Source organism: Phoenix dactylifera, chromosome 8, assembly GCF_051530095.1.
Source record: "Phoenix dactylifera cultivar Ajwa chromosome 8, Ajwa_hap1_PhDact_Kaust_v1.1, whole genome shotgun sequence".
In the NCBI taxonomy this organism is placed as follows: Eukaryota; Viridiplantae; Streptophyta; class Magnoliopsida; order Arecales; family Arecaceae; genus Phoenix; species Phoenix dactylifera.
The window spans coordinates 6,185,005-6,201,393 of record NC_143197.1 but is presented as its reverse complement, the minus strand read 5'-3'; positions in this window follow the sequence as shown (position 1 = coordinate 6,201,393).

Sequence of the window (16,389 nt, the reverse complement as noted above, 5' to 3'; positions counted from 1 at the left end):
AAAAGGCGATAAAAACATCAACAATCACCATATGTCAGCCTAAGCTTCAGGCCTGACTGAATTGTTGCTATCATGTGATTTCATGCATTGGTTTGTTTTAAGCAGCTTCATTGCTGTCCTACTTTATGGGTTTTGCCAACAAAATCAGAGATTGCCAATGAGGGTCTATTTGGATATTCCTGCAAGAATATCCTGCAGGAATTAGGCTATTGGATGATCCAGCCGAACATCTTCTAAAGTCCTGCTAATGTCCATCCTAAATCCCAACCTGTGGGCTTGTTGGGACTGTAGGAACAAATAAAAGATCTGTGGAGATTTTTTTTTTTCTTTTCTCGAAATTTAGATTAGAAGATGTTGGGTTGATATGAGCCATGCGTCCTAATCTATGAATCTGGCAGAAAATTAAATTCAAATCAAGCCCTAAATTTTCTATATAGCCGCCTATATATTTTTTTTATCTGTATTGCCTTTGAAACATCTGCGCTAAGTATTGATTTTTCTTTAGTATTTTGCTGCCAATGGCCCATTGATTTCAGAGGGGCAAATGTCAAATGGTAGATTCAACGGCCGACAAGATGATAACAACATTGGGTTTTACGGGAAAAGTATCCACCGATGGCTTTCTAAGGCGCAAAAGCTCATGCAAAAATAAACAGATAAATAAATGAAATAGGATAAACGAAGAAAAGAAAAGAAAGGTTGGTGAGCTACATTGATGGTTCTGGTTCATCCAACTGACGCCGCCCCAACGAGAAGAGGGAGTTGATGATGTGAGGGGAGATGTGAAAAAAAGAGTCTTACCAAGAGTATCTTAATTATGCTTAAAAGTGAGGATGAATAATTTTGATAAAAAATATATTATTTTGAAAATCCAGAGTGTATGATCACTGCAACGTTTGGTCTCTCAAAATTCACACAGTGGAAAACTTATCCACAGATTAGCTATTAAGCCATCCAAAAACAGTAGGACTGAAAAACTGGAATTGATACTAATACTAATATATTCATTTTTATATTTATTTTATTTGACAAATATAGATATGGATAAGAATATTAGTTGGATGTAAAAATTTATATTCATATTTGTTTTAAATGGATATGGATGCTGTTGCTGGAAATTGGACCCGGGTGCCGTCGTGAAGCCGGGGAAGGAGGAGCTCCGCTGCTGCAGGAGGCGGACGGCGGTGCGCCGGCTTGCTGCGTCCTCCGCCGCGGGGGGTGTGCGAGTCCTGCAAGGAAAACCGGTGGCCGGGCTCCCCGGCGCCGGCCCTCCGATGCCTAAGTCAGAGGGGGCAAGTATGTGGAGAGAGCGGGGGGGAGAGTGTATGGAGAAGACACAGTATTTTATCAGATCAAGCAGACAAAGAGAATGATGTCATCTATTGTGTCTGTGCTTCCCGGAGGGTTCAGTCTCGGGGATCTGTTTTCGTTTTTGTTGTCGTCCCCCTCCCTTGGTTCTCCCAGGTTCCCTTTTATAGGAGGGGATTACGTTACCTGGAAGGTAACCGGGGGATTTGTCCCTGTCTGTAATAATTGGGCACGATTTGGCCCATTTATGGCGTAGTGGAGAACGAGGCCGAATCAGACCGGAACCAGGGAGTTGTCACGGTCGATCGGACCTGTTGGAGTGGTTGAACCGCCGGCCGTAGCGGGCCTGGGGTCTGTGGATGGTGAGTGCATTTATTACCGAATGAACCGGCGGTCAGGTAGAGTCATGCGCTCTGACGGTTCAGCGATCCGGAGATCGTCTTGGGCCGTGTTCATTAAATGCCTGAGTGCACCGGAGACTTGAGGGAGTCTCATACATTAATGGCAGGTCGTGCCGAACGCCTGCGGAGATCTTATGCCTTAATGGCTTGGAGATAGTGGCAGGTCGCAAGCTGTAGGAGTTGTCAAGTCCCTTGGACTTTAGGCGGAGGTTGAACATTTGGTTAAGGCATCGGCTCGGCAAGGGTGCCGAGCCGAGCTGGTCGCCCAATGGGGCGCCCTGTGGCGGGGCTGTTTTGAGTACTCCTGGTCGGCGCCCTTTAGGCGAGCACCTTCTAGCAGAGCGCCTCGGCGCTGTCTTTGGTCGGCACTTTCTGACTGAGCAGCTTATTTTGGTTGGGCACCTCTTGGCGCACACTCTGGTCGGCGCCCTCTAGTCGAGCGCCTTCCTGGTCGGCATCCTTTGGCCGAGCAGCTTTCTGGTCGGCGCTCTTCGGCCGAGCAGCTCTCTGGTCAGCACTCCTTGGCCGAGCAGCTTTCCGGTCGGCGCTCTTCGGCCGAGCGCCTCCGTGGATGTATGACTTGGGGTTTTTTCCCCAACACTACCCCCCGACTTCCGAGTTCCAGTTGGCTACCAGCTGGGGCGCGGAAAGTAGCTTTAATTGGGTCATTACGAATTCCGAAAATTTCGATTTGCTGCGCGTTTTGAGTTATCGAACGCTTCGAGGTGCCTTTAATAGGCGGCGTCTCTTCTTTCCCGAAAAGCCTCATTATTGGGACACCTTTTGCGAAGCGTCCTCGCGTCGTGGGCTCGTGATGGGGCCGCACGATCTTCGATTGCGGACGCCTTTCCGCACGATCCGATGGGGCGCTTCGACGTTCGAAGCGCTAGCCCTAATTAAATGCGTCGTTCTGTCTTTTAGACCGACACGTGTTATCATCTAACCAGGATGCAGCGCCTTCTTCGCTGATCCGGGCCGTTGGGGAGGTCTATATAAACTCTCCCCCGGCCCCCTGTTCTCTTTCTATTGCTTTCTGCTTCCAGCTTCCTATTCTCCCAGTCTTCCTCAGACCGAAGTCCCTTCTCTCCGGCATCTTTCCCAGGTCCCCCTTCTTTTTGATTTCCCTCTCTTGCAATGGGTTCTTTGCCTAGTGAAGTAGTGTCCACCATGAGTGTCCTGGAGGTCGAGATGGCCGAAGAGTGGTTTTTCCCTCTTCGCGGGTTCCGTTTGGAACCCGCCAGGCGAAGGGATCGGGTAACCGATCCTCCGGTAGGCCGGATCGGAGTGCACTCGGAGTCACTCTGGGCCGGCCTCCGATTTCCTCTCCACAGCTTTGTGAATGAGTTGCTGGCGGTGTGCCAGTTGGTTCCGGCGCAACTCACTCCAAACGCTTGGAGGACAGTGATGGGTTTCCTGTCACTATGTTTACTGCAGGGGATTCCTACCTCTGTCAACGTCTTCCGGCGACTTTTTATTTTTAAGTCGAACCCGGGAGACGGGGAGTGGCTCTACATCGCCCTCCGGGCGGGTCGGCCACTTTTTCATGGTGCCCCCTCATCCATTCATGGTTGGAAGGAGAAATTCTTCTTCCTGGGCTCTGAACGGTCCTGGGGGTTTGACCCCAGGTGGAGGCCAGCCCAGCTTAAATCCATCAATAGGCTCCCCCAGCTTTCTCCGCGTGAGCAGGAGATCTTCGACACCATCCGCAGCCTTGGGGACAGGATTTTGCTGAACGGCCTCATCAGCGAGGACGCCCTGGTGAACGAGGGCCTGAGCTCGGCACGTCCTCAGGGTAAGGATAGTTACAGCAACTTTTATTTTCTTATTGTTCTAATGTTCTAATTTTGTTTATCTTTGCAGACATCGCAAAAATGGTGACCAAGAGCGAAGTCCTTTACGCCCGCTTCCAGAAGAGGGCAGCCGAGCTCTCGGGGGAGCCTGCGGAGCCGAGAAAGAAGCAGAAGGTCTCGGCAACCTCGACTCCCTCGGCGGCAGTGGTGACCGAGGCGGGTCCTTCCCGCCCTGCGCATCCCGAGGCGGGGCCTTCTCGCCCCGCCAACTCCGAGGCGGGGCCTTCTCAGCCCGCGCGCCCTGAGGCTGATCGGAGAGAGGGCGCGGGCTCCGGGGGCTCGGGCTCCAGAGCCCCGATGGCGCCCCCATGCCCGGCGCCCTTGACGCAGGTCCCTGGTCGGCAGGACGCTCCAGTTGCCGACCAGGGGAGAAGTTCAGCGGGTTCCGTGCTTGCACGCCCCGCTATAGTTGTGCGGCGGTTAGATCGGCCGCTCGCCCGATCCCAGCCCCTTAGCTCCCAGCCGGGGAGCAGTCAAGGAGCCTCGGGGTCGGCTCCACCTAGGCCAGATGGCGCTGGCCTCCCGGGCCCTTTGAGCTCGGAAGAACGGGTGCCCTTCGCACCCACCTGGTCGGTGTTCGAGGGCGATTCGGCCCTTGAAAACCCGCAAGTGGCGCGCGAGGTTTTTCGGCTTGCGCTGCTCCCGGCCGACCGGGCCATGATGCAGTCCATGAGCTACAACGCTTTCATGGACGCTACACGCTGCAACTCCGTCCGGGTAAGTAAAATTTTTTGCCTATGTAATCTGTATAGTTTTTCTACTAGCGGCGCCTTATGTTCTCCTTTTCGTCTCTTTTACAGTATTTGCATGAGACGGAGATGCTGATGCACCTGGTTCAAGAATACCGGGAGAAAGCCCGGAGGTGCCAGCGCAGCTATGAGGAGGCCCAGAAAAGGTACATGGCCGCCGAGGCGAAGTACCAAGCCTCCGAGGAGAAGTACCAGGCCTCTGAGGCCGAACAACGGGTGCTCCAAGAGAAGGTCGAAGCATCCGATGGAAGGATTCGAGCTCTAGCCGCCGAGCTCGATGAAGAGAAGGGCGCGCACGCATTGGCGAGGTCCGAGCTGCGCGCCGCGGAGGCTCGATTGGCCAAGGCCGAGCAGGCGTTGGCCTCCCGCGAGCAGGAGGTGGGGAATGCCCGCCTCCGACACTCGGAGCTCGAGCAGGAGCTAAGGGGTCTCGAGCGGAGAGCCGCTTACCACGAGGCCCGGGAGATAGAGGCCCGGGAGAATGCCCAAAATGCAGTGAAGCTCTTCCGCGAGTCGGAGGAGTTTCACGAACTCATGGCTGAGGAGGGCGTGAACGGGCTGATCCAAGGCTTCCGGGATTTCCGCAACCAGTTGCGGCGGCTTCTCCCGGATTTTGACGTTAACCTGCTCCAGCCGGGAGCAGGGAGGGCGGAGGCAGAGGCAGAAACTCCGGAGGCGGAGGCAGAAACTCCGGGAGCCGAGGCGGCCGTAGCTGTCCCCGAAGTGACCGAGGTCGCCCCCGAGGTCGTCCCCGAGGCTACTCCTATTGCTGCCGAGGCTATCGAAGAGGTCCCGGCAGCCGAGCCAACCACTCCTGGTACTGCCGAGGCCGAGGTGGTCGAGCTCGAGCCTTTGATGTAATTTTTGTTATTTCTTGTAAAGTCGGGATGGCCTCCCATACTTGTAAGGGCCAAACCCGGATTTTGTACTTAGCCTACGGGCCCTTTTGAAATGAATATACATTTCTTTTTTGGAAACTCGTCTGTCGTAGCCTAAGTTTTTCTGCTCGGATCCGTTTTAGGTTCCGAGGATATGGGCTCTAGGGCCTCAGTTTTTCTCGCCACAGGGTTTGAGTTTAAGTTTGCCTTGCCGAGCTCCATTGCTCGGTTCTTCGACTAGTGGTATAGCAACGCTTGTGCTTATACCAAGGGTTTGGGCTCGGAAAGTTTTTCCGAGCCTAGTCCAGAATTCGTCCAAGCCCTAGGGCGGTCGCTACAACTTAATTCTTAATGCGGCGAATTTCGAATCCGAGCCTCGGGTTGCCGGGGCGAACCGGATTCTTCTCTTACAGATGGATTGCATACTCGTCAGCTCGTGACGAGGATTCACCGGATTTAGTACAATATGTCGGTGTCCTGAGCACTTCTTCGCCGAGGCGATCGAAGACGCTCCTCTGTTCGGTGTCCGTTTTTGAGGACATCGGCAGAGAAATAGATAAAATGATGTAGAAACATTAAATACATGGGTACCTTGTACCGTGTGCGTCTTGGCGCCGAGGCGACTGAAGACGCTTCTCTGTTCGGTGTCCGTTCTTTGAGGACATCGGCAGAGAAATAGATAAAATGATGTAGAAATATTAAATACATGGGTACCTTGTACCGTGTGCGTCTTGGCGCCGAGGCGACTGAAGACGCTTCTCTGTTCGGTGTCCGTTCTTTGAGGACATCGGCAGAGAAATAGATAAAATGATGTAGAAACATTAAATACATGGGTACCTTGTACCGTGTGCGTCTTGGCGCCGAGGCGACTGAAGACGCTTCTCTGCTCGGACTCCGTTCTTGGAGGGCATCGACAGAGAAATCCAATAATAGGTAATGTAAAGGCATTAAATAGATAGGTACCTTGTACCGTGTGCGTCCTGGCGCCGAGGCGACTGAAGACGCTTCTCTGCTCGGACTCCGTTCTTGGAGGGCGTCGACAGAGAAATCCAATAATAGGTAATGTAATGTAAAGACATTAAATAGATAGGTACCTTGTACCGTGTGCGTCCTGGCGCCGAGGCGACTGAAGACGCTTCTCTGCTCGGACTCCGTTCTTGGAGGGCGTCGACAGAGAAATCCAATAATAGGTCAGGCCGGACTCGTTGGCTGAAGCCGATGGAGCACGAGCCGAGCTCGTCCGGTCAGAGAGGACCGCTAACTCATCTCGATGTCTCGAGCATCCCTATAGTTGGGGCATCCCGACGTCTCGGGGCATCCTGACCGTGGTCAGGGTAGGAGCACGAGCCGAGCTCGTCCGGTCAGAGAGGACCGCTAACTCATAGCCGATGGAGTACGAGCCGAGCTCGTCCGGTCAGAGAGGACCGCTAACTCATAGCCGATGGAGTACGAGCCGAGCTCGTCCGGTCAGAGAGGACCGCTAACTCATAGCCGATGGAGTACGAGCCGAGCTCGTCCGGTCAGAGAGGACCGCTAACTCATAGCCGATGGAGTACGAGCCGAGCTCGTCCGGTCAGAGAGGACCGCTAACTCATATCCCGACGTCTCGGGCGTCCCTATAGCCGGGGCATCCCGACGTCTCGGGGCATCCCGACGGATCGAGGCATCCCGACGTCTCGGGGCATCCCGACCGTGGTCAGGGTAGGAGCACGAGCCGAGCTCGTCCGGTCAGAGAGGACCGCTAACTCATAGCCGATGGAGCACGAGCCGAGCTCGTCCGGTCAGAGAGGACTGCTAACTCATTGCCGATGGAGCACGAGCCGAGCTCGTCCGGTCAGAGAGGACCGCTAACTCATTGCCCGACGTCTCGGGGCATCCCGACAAATCGGGGCATCCCGTTGCGGCAGGGCATCCCAATATATTGGGGCATCCTGACGTCTCAGGGTAGGAGCACGAGCCGAGCTCGTCCGGTCAGAGAGGACCGCTAACTCATAGCCGATGGAGCACGAGCCGAGCTCGTCCGGTCAGAGAGGACCGCTAACTCATAGCCGATGGAGCACGAGCCGAGCTCGTCCGGTCAGAGAGGACCGCTAACTCATTGCCGATGTCTCGGGCCATCCCGACGAATCGGGGCATCCCGTTGTGGCAGGGCATCCTGACCGTGGTCAGGGTAAGAGAAATAAACCTGACATCATGAGATAATCAGAAAAAATTGGTGAGCTCAAAATGAGTATGCGGACCGTAAGTTTATTATAAAATGGAATTCATAAAACGAGGTTCAATAATTGAATAATGGGGAACCCCTTAGGGTTCTACTGATGGTACACGCGGAGGTTTTCAGAGCTCCAGCTCCGCGGAATGGGCGTCCCGTCTGGGGACTCCAGCTGGTAAGTTCCGGGCCGGCGAACGCGCGTGACTCGGTACGGTCCTTCCCAATTGGGAGCCAGCTTTCCTTGCTCAGCAGGTCGGGAGGCTTCAGCTCTTCTGAGGACAAGGTCCCCTGGTCTGAAAGATTTGACTTTGACCCTGGCGTTGTAGTACTGAGCTGTCTTTTGCTGGTACCTCGCCATACGAACTCGGGCGGCCTCCCTTGTTTCCTCGATCAAGTCAAGGTTACTTCTGAGCTGCGAAGAGTTGGAACTGGCATCATGACGCTCGACTCTTGGAGAGGGAAGCCCAACCTCCAGTGGGATGACGGCCTCCGTTCCATATGTTAGGTTGAAGGGAGTCTCGCCGGTGGGGACACGGAACGTGGTCCGGTAAGCCCACAGGACATTATATAGGTCTTCGACCCATTGTCCTTTGGATTTGTCGAGCCTGGCTTTAAGACCCTGCAAAATAGTACGATTTGTTACCTCGGTTTCTCCGTTCGTCTGAGGGTGCGCGACCGAGGTGAAGCGGTGGTCAATGCCAAGCTCGGAGCAGAACTCTCTGAAGTGGATGTTGTCGAACTGGCGACCGTTGTCAGAAATAAGGATGCGGGGAAGTCCGAATCTGCATATAATGGACTTCCAGACAAAATCCTGCATCTTCTGCTCGGTGATCCGGGCAAGGGGCTCGGCTTCTACCCACTTGGTGAAGTAGTCGATGGAGACGACCAGAAATTTTCTTTGCCCGGCGGCCAGTGGAAATGGCCCTAGGATGTCAATTCCCCACTGGGCAAAAGGCCAAGGGGAACTGATAGAAGTCAAAGGAGCCGAGGGCCGGCGCTGAACATTGGCATTCCTTTGGCACCGGTCGCATCTTTGGACAAAGTCCATGGCATTCTTCTGGAATGTCGGCCAATAATATCCTTGGCGCAAAATTTTGTGGGCCAGCGCTCGCCCTCCTAGATGGTTTCCACAGATCCCTTCGTGGACTTCACGCAGGGCATAATCCGCCTCTGTTGGGCGGAGGCATCTGAGGAGTGGAGAGGTGAAGGATCTTCGATAGAGCTTTCCCTCGTATAGTATGTACCGGGTGGCGAGGCGCTTGATTCGGCGAGCCTCTCGTTCATCAGTGGGGAGGACTTCATCTTGTAGATAGCTGATGAGTTCGTCCATCCAGCTTGGCTCGAACTCAGCGCAGAAGGTCTGCTCGGGCTCGTCTGTACTAGGCTTTTGAAGATACTCCAGTACTGCCCCCTTGGGAAGCTCGCTCATACGGGAGGACGCCAGCTTTGACAGCTGGTCGGCCCTGAGATTCTCCGACCTGGGAACATGTTGGATGTGAAAAGAGTCCAAGGTCGAGGCGAGATCCCGTACCTTCTGAAAAAACTTCTGCATGGTCGGGTCCCTGGCTTCGAAGTCACCCATAATTTGGTTGACGACGAGCTGAGAATCACTGAAGGCCCTCAAGTCCTTCACCCCTAGCTCCTTGGCTAGTTTGAGCCCGGCAACGAGCGCTTCGTACTCCGCCATATTATTAGAGGCAGGAAACTCCAGGCGCAAGGCTTGCTCGGCGACCACCCCTTCTGGGCTGGTGAGAATGAGCCCTGCTCCGCTACCCCCCGAGTTTGAAGAGCCGTCGACATGCAGAGTCCATGTCAAACTCGGGGTCTGCTCCATGGGTGGCTCTGGCTCGGGTTCGACCTCGTCCGGTATGGTGCACTCGGCTATAAAGTCTGCGAGTGCTTGTGCTTTGATTGCCGGTCTGAGTCGGTACTCGATGTCAAATTCCCCGAGCTCAATGGCCCATTTTGTGATCCGGCCCGCACGGTCTGATTTCTGCAGGATCTGCTTGACCGGCTGGTCGGTCAACACAGCCACTGTGTGGGCTTGGAAGTAGGGTCGGAGCCTCCGAGCCGAGATGACCAGAGCATAGGCGGTCTTTTCCAGCTTGGAGTATCGGGTCTCGGCGTCCCTCAAGACCCGACTGGTGTAATACACTGGCTTTTGAAGTTTGCCCTCCTCTCGGACCAAGACCGAGCTTACCGCGACAGGGGAGACAGCTAGATATAAGTAGAGGATCTCACCCTGTTGCGGCTTTGTGAGCAGGGGAGGGGAAGCCAGGAGATGTTTGAGCTTTTCAAAAGATTGCTGGCACTCGTCCGACCACAAAAAGTTCTTCGGCTTCTTGAGGGCCGCGAAAAATGGAAGGCAGCGCTCAGCCGAGCGGGAGATGAACCTCCCGAAAGCTGCAACTCGGCCTGTGAGCCGTTGTACCTCCTTGACCGTCCTAGGATGCGTCATCTTTTGAAGGGCTCGGATCTTCTCTGGATTGGCCTCAATTCCTCGCTGTGTAATGATGAAGCCGAGGAATTTGCCGGAGGTGACTCCGAATGCACATTTAGCTGGATTGAGCTTCATCTGGTACTTTCGGAGCATGGAGAATGCTTCATTGAGGTCGGCTATATGGTTTTGTGCCACCTTGCTTTTCACTAGCATGTCATCCACGTAGACCTCCATGTTCCGGCCTATTTGATCTTTGAAGATCCGGCTGACCAGCCTCTGATAAGTTGCCCCGGCATTTTTTAAGCCGAATGGCATCACCTTGTAGCAGTAGGTTCCCCCATCGGTGATGAAGGCTGTCTTCTCCTCATCTTCTGGTGCCATGCGGATCTAGTTGTATCCGGAGAAAGCGTCCATGAATGCTAGTAGCTCGTGACCCGAAGTGGAGTCCACGAGCTGGTCGATGCTGGGAAGTGGAAAACTGTCCTTCGGACAGGCTTTATTCAGATCGGTGTAGTCCACGCACATACGCCACTTCCCGTTGGCCTTCTTGACGAGGACCACATTGGCGAGCCACTCCGGGTAAGCTATCTCCCGGATGAATCCAGCTTCAAGGAGTTTGCTGACCTCCTCGGCTGCTGCTTGCTGTCGTTCAGGGGCGGCGCCTCGTTTCTTCTGCCGCACGGGCTTGCTGGTTGGCTTTACTTGGAGCCGGTGGACCATGATCTCTGGATCTATCCCCGGAATGTCTGCAGGCGACCATGCAAAAACATCCATGTTGTCTCGCAGGAAGTTGACGAGGCGACCCCTCTCGTGCTCGTCAAGGCCGGAGCCGACCTGCACGGTTAGCTCGGGAGAGTTCTCACGTAGAGGAACCCGAATTAATAACTCACCGGGCTCTACCCGCTCTTTCTGAGGGTTGACCCGTGCCTCCATAACCTCGGTTGAGGGCTGGTTAGTCGCTGGGGCAGGCACCTCGGCGAGTCGCTTTGCCTCGTGGGTCGCCAGGTAGCATCACCTTGCCACCATTTGGTCTCCTTGGACTTCGCCGACTCCCCGGCTGGTGGGGAATCGCATGAGCAGATGGTGAGTAGAGACTACCGCTCGGAGGGCGTTGAGGCCTGGCCTCCCGAGGATGGCATTGTAGACCGAGGGAAGGCGTATCACGAGGAAGCTCATCCCCACGGTACTTTCACGAGGGGCGAGCCCGGCCGTGACCAGAAGGTCGATCTCGCCCTCTACTGGGACTGAATCCCCAGTAAATCCAACCAACGGAGCATTCATCCTCCGTAGCTGTTCTTTGGTCATCCCCATTTTACAATATGCACCAAAGTACAAAACATTCGCCGAGCTTCCATTATCAACTAAGATGCGTTTTACATCAAATCTATTTATGATCATGGAGATGACCACGGCATCATCATGGGGAATTTCAACTCCCTCTAAGTCATCGTCTGAAAAGGAGATGACTTCAGAAGCGCGCGGGCGCTTTGATGAGGTTTCTCCCTCCGAAGCTTCTCCAGCCGAGGCCCCTCGGATAGTGTTGATGACGCCGGCAATGGGCCTGTTGGCATTCGAACCTTCAGGCTGTGCTGCTCCTTCAGCGGGCTGCTTTTCTTCACGCCGGCCTTGCACAAACCGATCGAGCACCCCTCGGCGGATGAGTGCTTCGATCTCATTTCGGAGCTGGTAACACTCCTCGGTATCATGACCTTTGTCCCGGTGGAAACGACAATACTTCCGGTTATCGCGCCGGGTTCGGGTATCAGGCTTCGGAGGTGGGAGCCGGATGCGATCTCGACTCTCGATCTCCATGAGGATTTCGGCCCGAGGGGTGTTGAGGGGAGTGTATTTTTCATACCTCCCTTCGGGTGCACGGGCCTGCAGTGGGAACCTCGGGCGGAGTGGTGACCTCTGCTGTGGCGGCCCCCTCAGTCGGGGTGGACTCCTCGGGCGGGGCGGATTCTTGGCTTGTCGCGGAGACGGGCTTCTGGGCTGGCCGCGCTCCTCGCGGCGCCTCTTCTTGGGGTTCTGCTCGGTCCCGCCCCGCCTGACAGCCACGGCTTCCTCAGCCTTGGCATATTTCCGGGCCCGAGCGAACATTTCGGTAAGGTCCGCTGGGAAATTCTTCTCGATCGAGAAGAGGAATCTGTAGGACCGGGCTCCAGTCTTCAGCGCCGACATGGCGATTGACTGGTCAAGCTCCCGGACTTCCCATGTTGCGGCGGTAAACCGGTCCAGGTACTCCTTGAAGGACTCTCCCTCCTTTTGTTTGATGTCGAGGAGGGAGTCGGATGTCCGCCGCTGGGGCTGGCTAGCGGCGAAATTGCCAGCAAACTGTCTGCCGAGCTGCTCAAAGGAGGAGACAGTACTCGGCTTCAGCCCGGTGAACCAAAGCCGGGCTGGTCCTCGGAGCGTCGCCGGGAAAGCCTTGCACATCATGGCTTCCGAGGCTCCTTGTAGGGCCATTAAGACCCGGTAACTCTCCAGGTGGTCAAGGGGATCAGCCTTGCCGTTGTAAGGCTCCACCTGGGGCATCTTGAACCGGAGGGGAACCGGTTCATCTTCAATCTCCTGGGAGAAGGGCGACTTCGTATTGAACTCGAAGTCGCCGTCACGTCCCGATTTTCTCCCGTGGAGTGCCTGGACTTGGCGCTCCAGCTTCTCGACCTTCCTGTCGAGTTCATCATTCTGGAGGATCGCTACAGTGGTTCCTCCGGGTACAGATTGCCCTGGAACCGACTCAGCTTCTGAAGGTTGTGGCCAGCCTCCGTGGCCTCTGACTGGGTGCTATCTCCAGAGGGAGGCCTGGATTTGAGAGTCCTGACCTCGAAGAGGAAGCCCGCTTGTAGGGGGCTCCGGTTGAACTGGAGCCGGGAGAGGCGGTGCTGCTGGAATGCCCCTGGGTTGCAAGCTTTGGACGGCGGTAGCCAACGCCTGCACTTGCTGCACCAGGGCATCAAATTGTTCCGGTTGAACTTGAGGTGCTGGCTCAACCGGGGGTGGTGAGTTCCGAACGGAACACATTTGTTGGTAGAAGGACGCCGGGAACCCGTCTGGTCCAGGGGCTTTGTTCGGGTTGGATTTTCTAACTAAACAATTTCCTCATCAGAGATATCTCTGATTCTTCGATTTTCTTTGTTCGGAGAAGAAAGACGATCCAAACAAAAAAACATCATGAAGGCATTGGAAGTGCTGTTGATTGTGCTCCTCAAAGAAAGAAGGAAAGCAAGAAGATCTCTTCCTTCCCCTTCCTATGCAAGCCTTCTTAGCTAATGGAGACAGAACGGACTGGTCTCTGTTCTTCTTCTTCATTCTCAACAGGAATCCATCAACAAAACTTCCCTTCCATATGGATCGCTGGGCTTGGTGGAGGACGGCGAGAGGCGTTGGAAGCCCCTTTGCTTCTTAGCTTCATGGCGGCGAACTCGGGCCCTTCCTCTAGCGCCAACTGTTGCTGGAAATTGGACCCGGGGGCCGTCGTGAAGCCGGGGAAGGAGGAGCTCCGCTGCTGCAGGAGGCGGACGGCGGTGCGCCGGCTTGCTGCGTCCTCCGCCGCGGGGGGTGTGCGAGTCCTGCAAGAAAAACCGGTGGCCGGGCTCCCCGGCGCCGGCCCTCCGATGCCTAAGTCAGAGGGGGCAAGTATGTGGAGAGAGCGGGGGGAGAGTGTATGGAGAAGACACAGTATTTTATCAGATCAAGAAGACAAAGAGAATGATGTCATCTATTGTGTCTGTGCTTCCCGGAGGGTTCAGTCTCGGGGATCTGTTTTCGTTTTTGTTGTCGTCCCCCTCCCTTGGTTCTCCCAGGTTCCCTTTTATAGGAGGGGATTACGTTACCTGGGAGGTAACCGGGGGATTTGTCCCTGTCTGTAATAATTGGGCACGATTTGGCCCATTTATGGCGTAGTGGAGAACGAGGCCGAATCAGACCGGAACCAGGGAGTTGTCACGGTCGATCGGACCTGTTGGAGTGGTTGAACCGCCGGCCGTAGCGGGCCTGGGGTCTGTGGATGGTGAGTGCATTTATTACCGAATGAACCGGCGGTCAGGTAGAGCCATGCGCTCTGATGGTTCAGCGATCCGGAGATCGTCTTGGGCCGTGTTCATTAAATGCCTGAGTGCACCGGAGACTTGAGGGAGTCTCATACATTAATGGCAGGTCGTGCCGAACGCCTGCGGAGATCTTATGCCTTAATGGCTTGGAGATAGTGGCAGGTCGCAAGCTGTAGGAGTTGTCAAGTCCCTTGGACTTTAGGCGGAGGTTGAACATTTGGTTAAGGCATCGGCTCAGCAAGGGTGCCGAGCCGAGCTGGTCGCCCAATGGGGCACCCTGTGGCGGGGCTGTTTTGAGTACTCCTGGTCGGCGCCCTTTAGGCGAGCACCTTCTAGCAGAGCGCCTCGGCGCTGTCTTTGGTCGGCACTTTCTGACTGAGCAGCTTATTTTGGTTGGGCACCTCTTGGCGCACACTCTGGTCGGCGCCCTCTAGTCGAGCGCCTTCCTGGTCGGCATCCTTTGGCCGAGCAGCTTTCTGGTCGGCGCTCTTCGGCCGAGCAGCTCTCTGGTCAGCACTCCTTGGCCGAGCAGCTTTCCGGTCGGCGCTCTTCGGCCGAGCGCCTCCGTGGATGTATGACTTGGGGTTTTTCCCCCAACAGATGCAATTTTGGATATTGAAAGTATCAATATAACTACGGATATGAGTCACATAATTAAACTCTATTACTATAAAATCAAAGATATTATTACATGGATGGTAAGCCAAGCTAATAATATGTAGGAGCATATTTTTCTTAAAAGTTCATAAGTACTATGTAAAATGAAATAAGATTAGAAATAGAGCCGAATATTTGGGTATAGATTGGGTAGTTGTCTATCTATATCTATATCCATTTTTTTTTTATGGATATAGATACTGATATGGATACTAGTTGCATGCTCAAATTTTTATTTATATCCGAATAAATCGGATACAGAAATGAATCTAGACGGCCTTATTACTTTCAAGCAAATAAATCCGCTTTCGGGATATATGGTTGTCACCATTTTTAAAAAACTTGAAGCTAGGATTGTATGTGAATCTGCACTTGTTACGGTGAACCAAACACTGATCAGGAACACTAGTTGCAGCAACTACAGTCATGTAGACAATGGTTGTTCACCTCACCTCTGCAACTGCATACAAGCTATTTGCCCCTTGGTGAGGAACCATGCAATTTCCTATCACTTTCGTTACCTCCACAAGATATTTTTGTTTCGCACTTGGAACAACAGAAGAAAATTACTTGCAGCCAGATCAGCAGCATCAAAATAACTTTGGCTCAGAATATGCAATCTAACATTGATGGAGGTGAGAGGCCCCACAAGCTACAAAATGCCCTATCTCCCAGCCACAAGCATTTCAAAATTTACAAGGTCCAGCCATGTGAGTCACACATGGGAGAGCCTTCTATAATCTGATTTCACCTAAAGTATAGAAAAGGTCAGCACTTTAGCCTCCAGTGGTTCTTGCCTAGATTTTGAAGGATGCAACACGTTTAATCAGGAATGTTCTCAGTACCGTTGGGACCACAGGAAGAGGAGTTATAAAGATGAAACCGATGCCCATTTGGGCTGTCCAAGATCGTTAATTACCAAGAAATACATAACGTGCTTTTCATTTGCGCTGCGCACTCGATATTTTATCGGCCTTGCATATGCAACTCCGTCAAATGAAAATCTAAGTTTTGCCGAACTTATAGGACTGTTCTTTCTACAAAGTTGATAGAGGAATTTCACCTACCAACATAGTTTCTGCAAAGTTGGTAGAGGGATTTCACTTACCAACACAGTTCATTAGAACAGATTCCATGGATTCTTTGAATTTGGAAGTTACCGCTTAGTAGATTTCCAAATCAAAGTTTGGTGCAATCAAGTTCCAGCATCTACCAAGATCTAATTGGAACCACTCATCTCTTTCATTTATTTTGGAAGTGTTGAATTAACAGCTGAAGAGTTATATGCTGCTATTAGATTTTCTTGGCGACCTCTATCAATTTATCTCTATTGGATAAACCTGGGTTCAAGCAGGAATGATTTTATCATTGATGCATCCGCAGTTCAATATAAATAGATATATCCCATGGGTTACAGTTCAAAAGGCACATACACATTATAATATGCTGTCAGTGAAACCAGTCTCTGATGAACAACTATGCAACAATTGACCAATCCCTTTTTTTCGTCGTAGTAAAATCATAAAAAATATAACTTAAATAGATGAAGGCCATGGAAACATATGACCTAATACATGATTACATGGTTTTGGTTTTGGTTGTATAAACTAGTCACCCACCAAAGACAGATAGTGCTTTTCAGGTAGCATCTAAACCTCACCAAACAGAAATCTATATTGTTAGCATCCACTACACATGAAAATAAGAGGTAACAGATATCATGATCTTCCAACATTATTTTATGTTCAATTTGGGAGAGGGGGATCAAGAATGCGATTTATCAGTGCCTAAGCACAAATTTCACCGCCCTGCAGCAGAGGATGTTCTGCACTGCCCAAATGC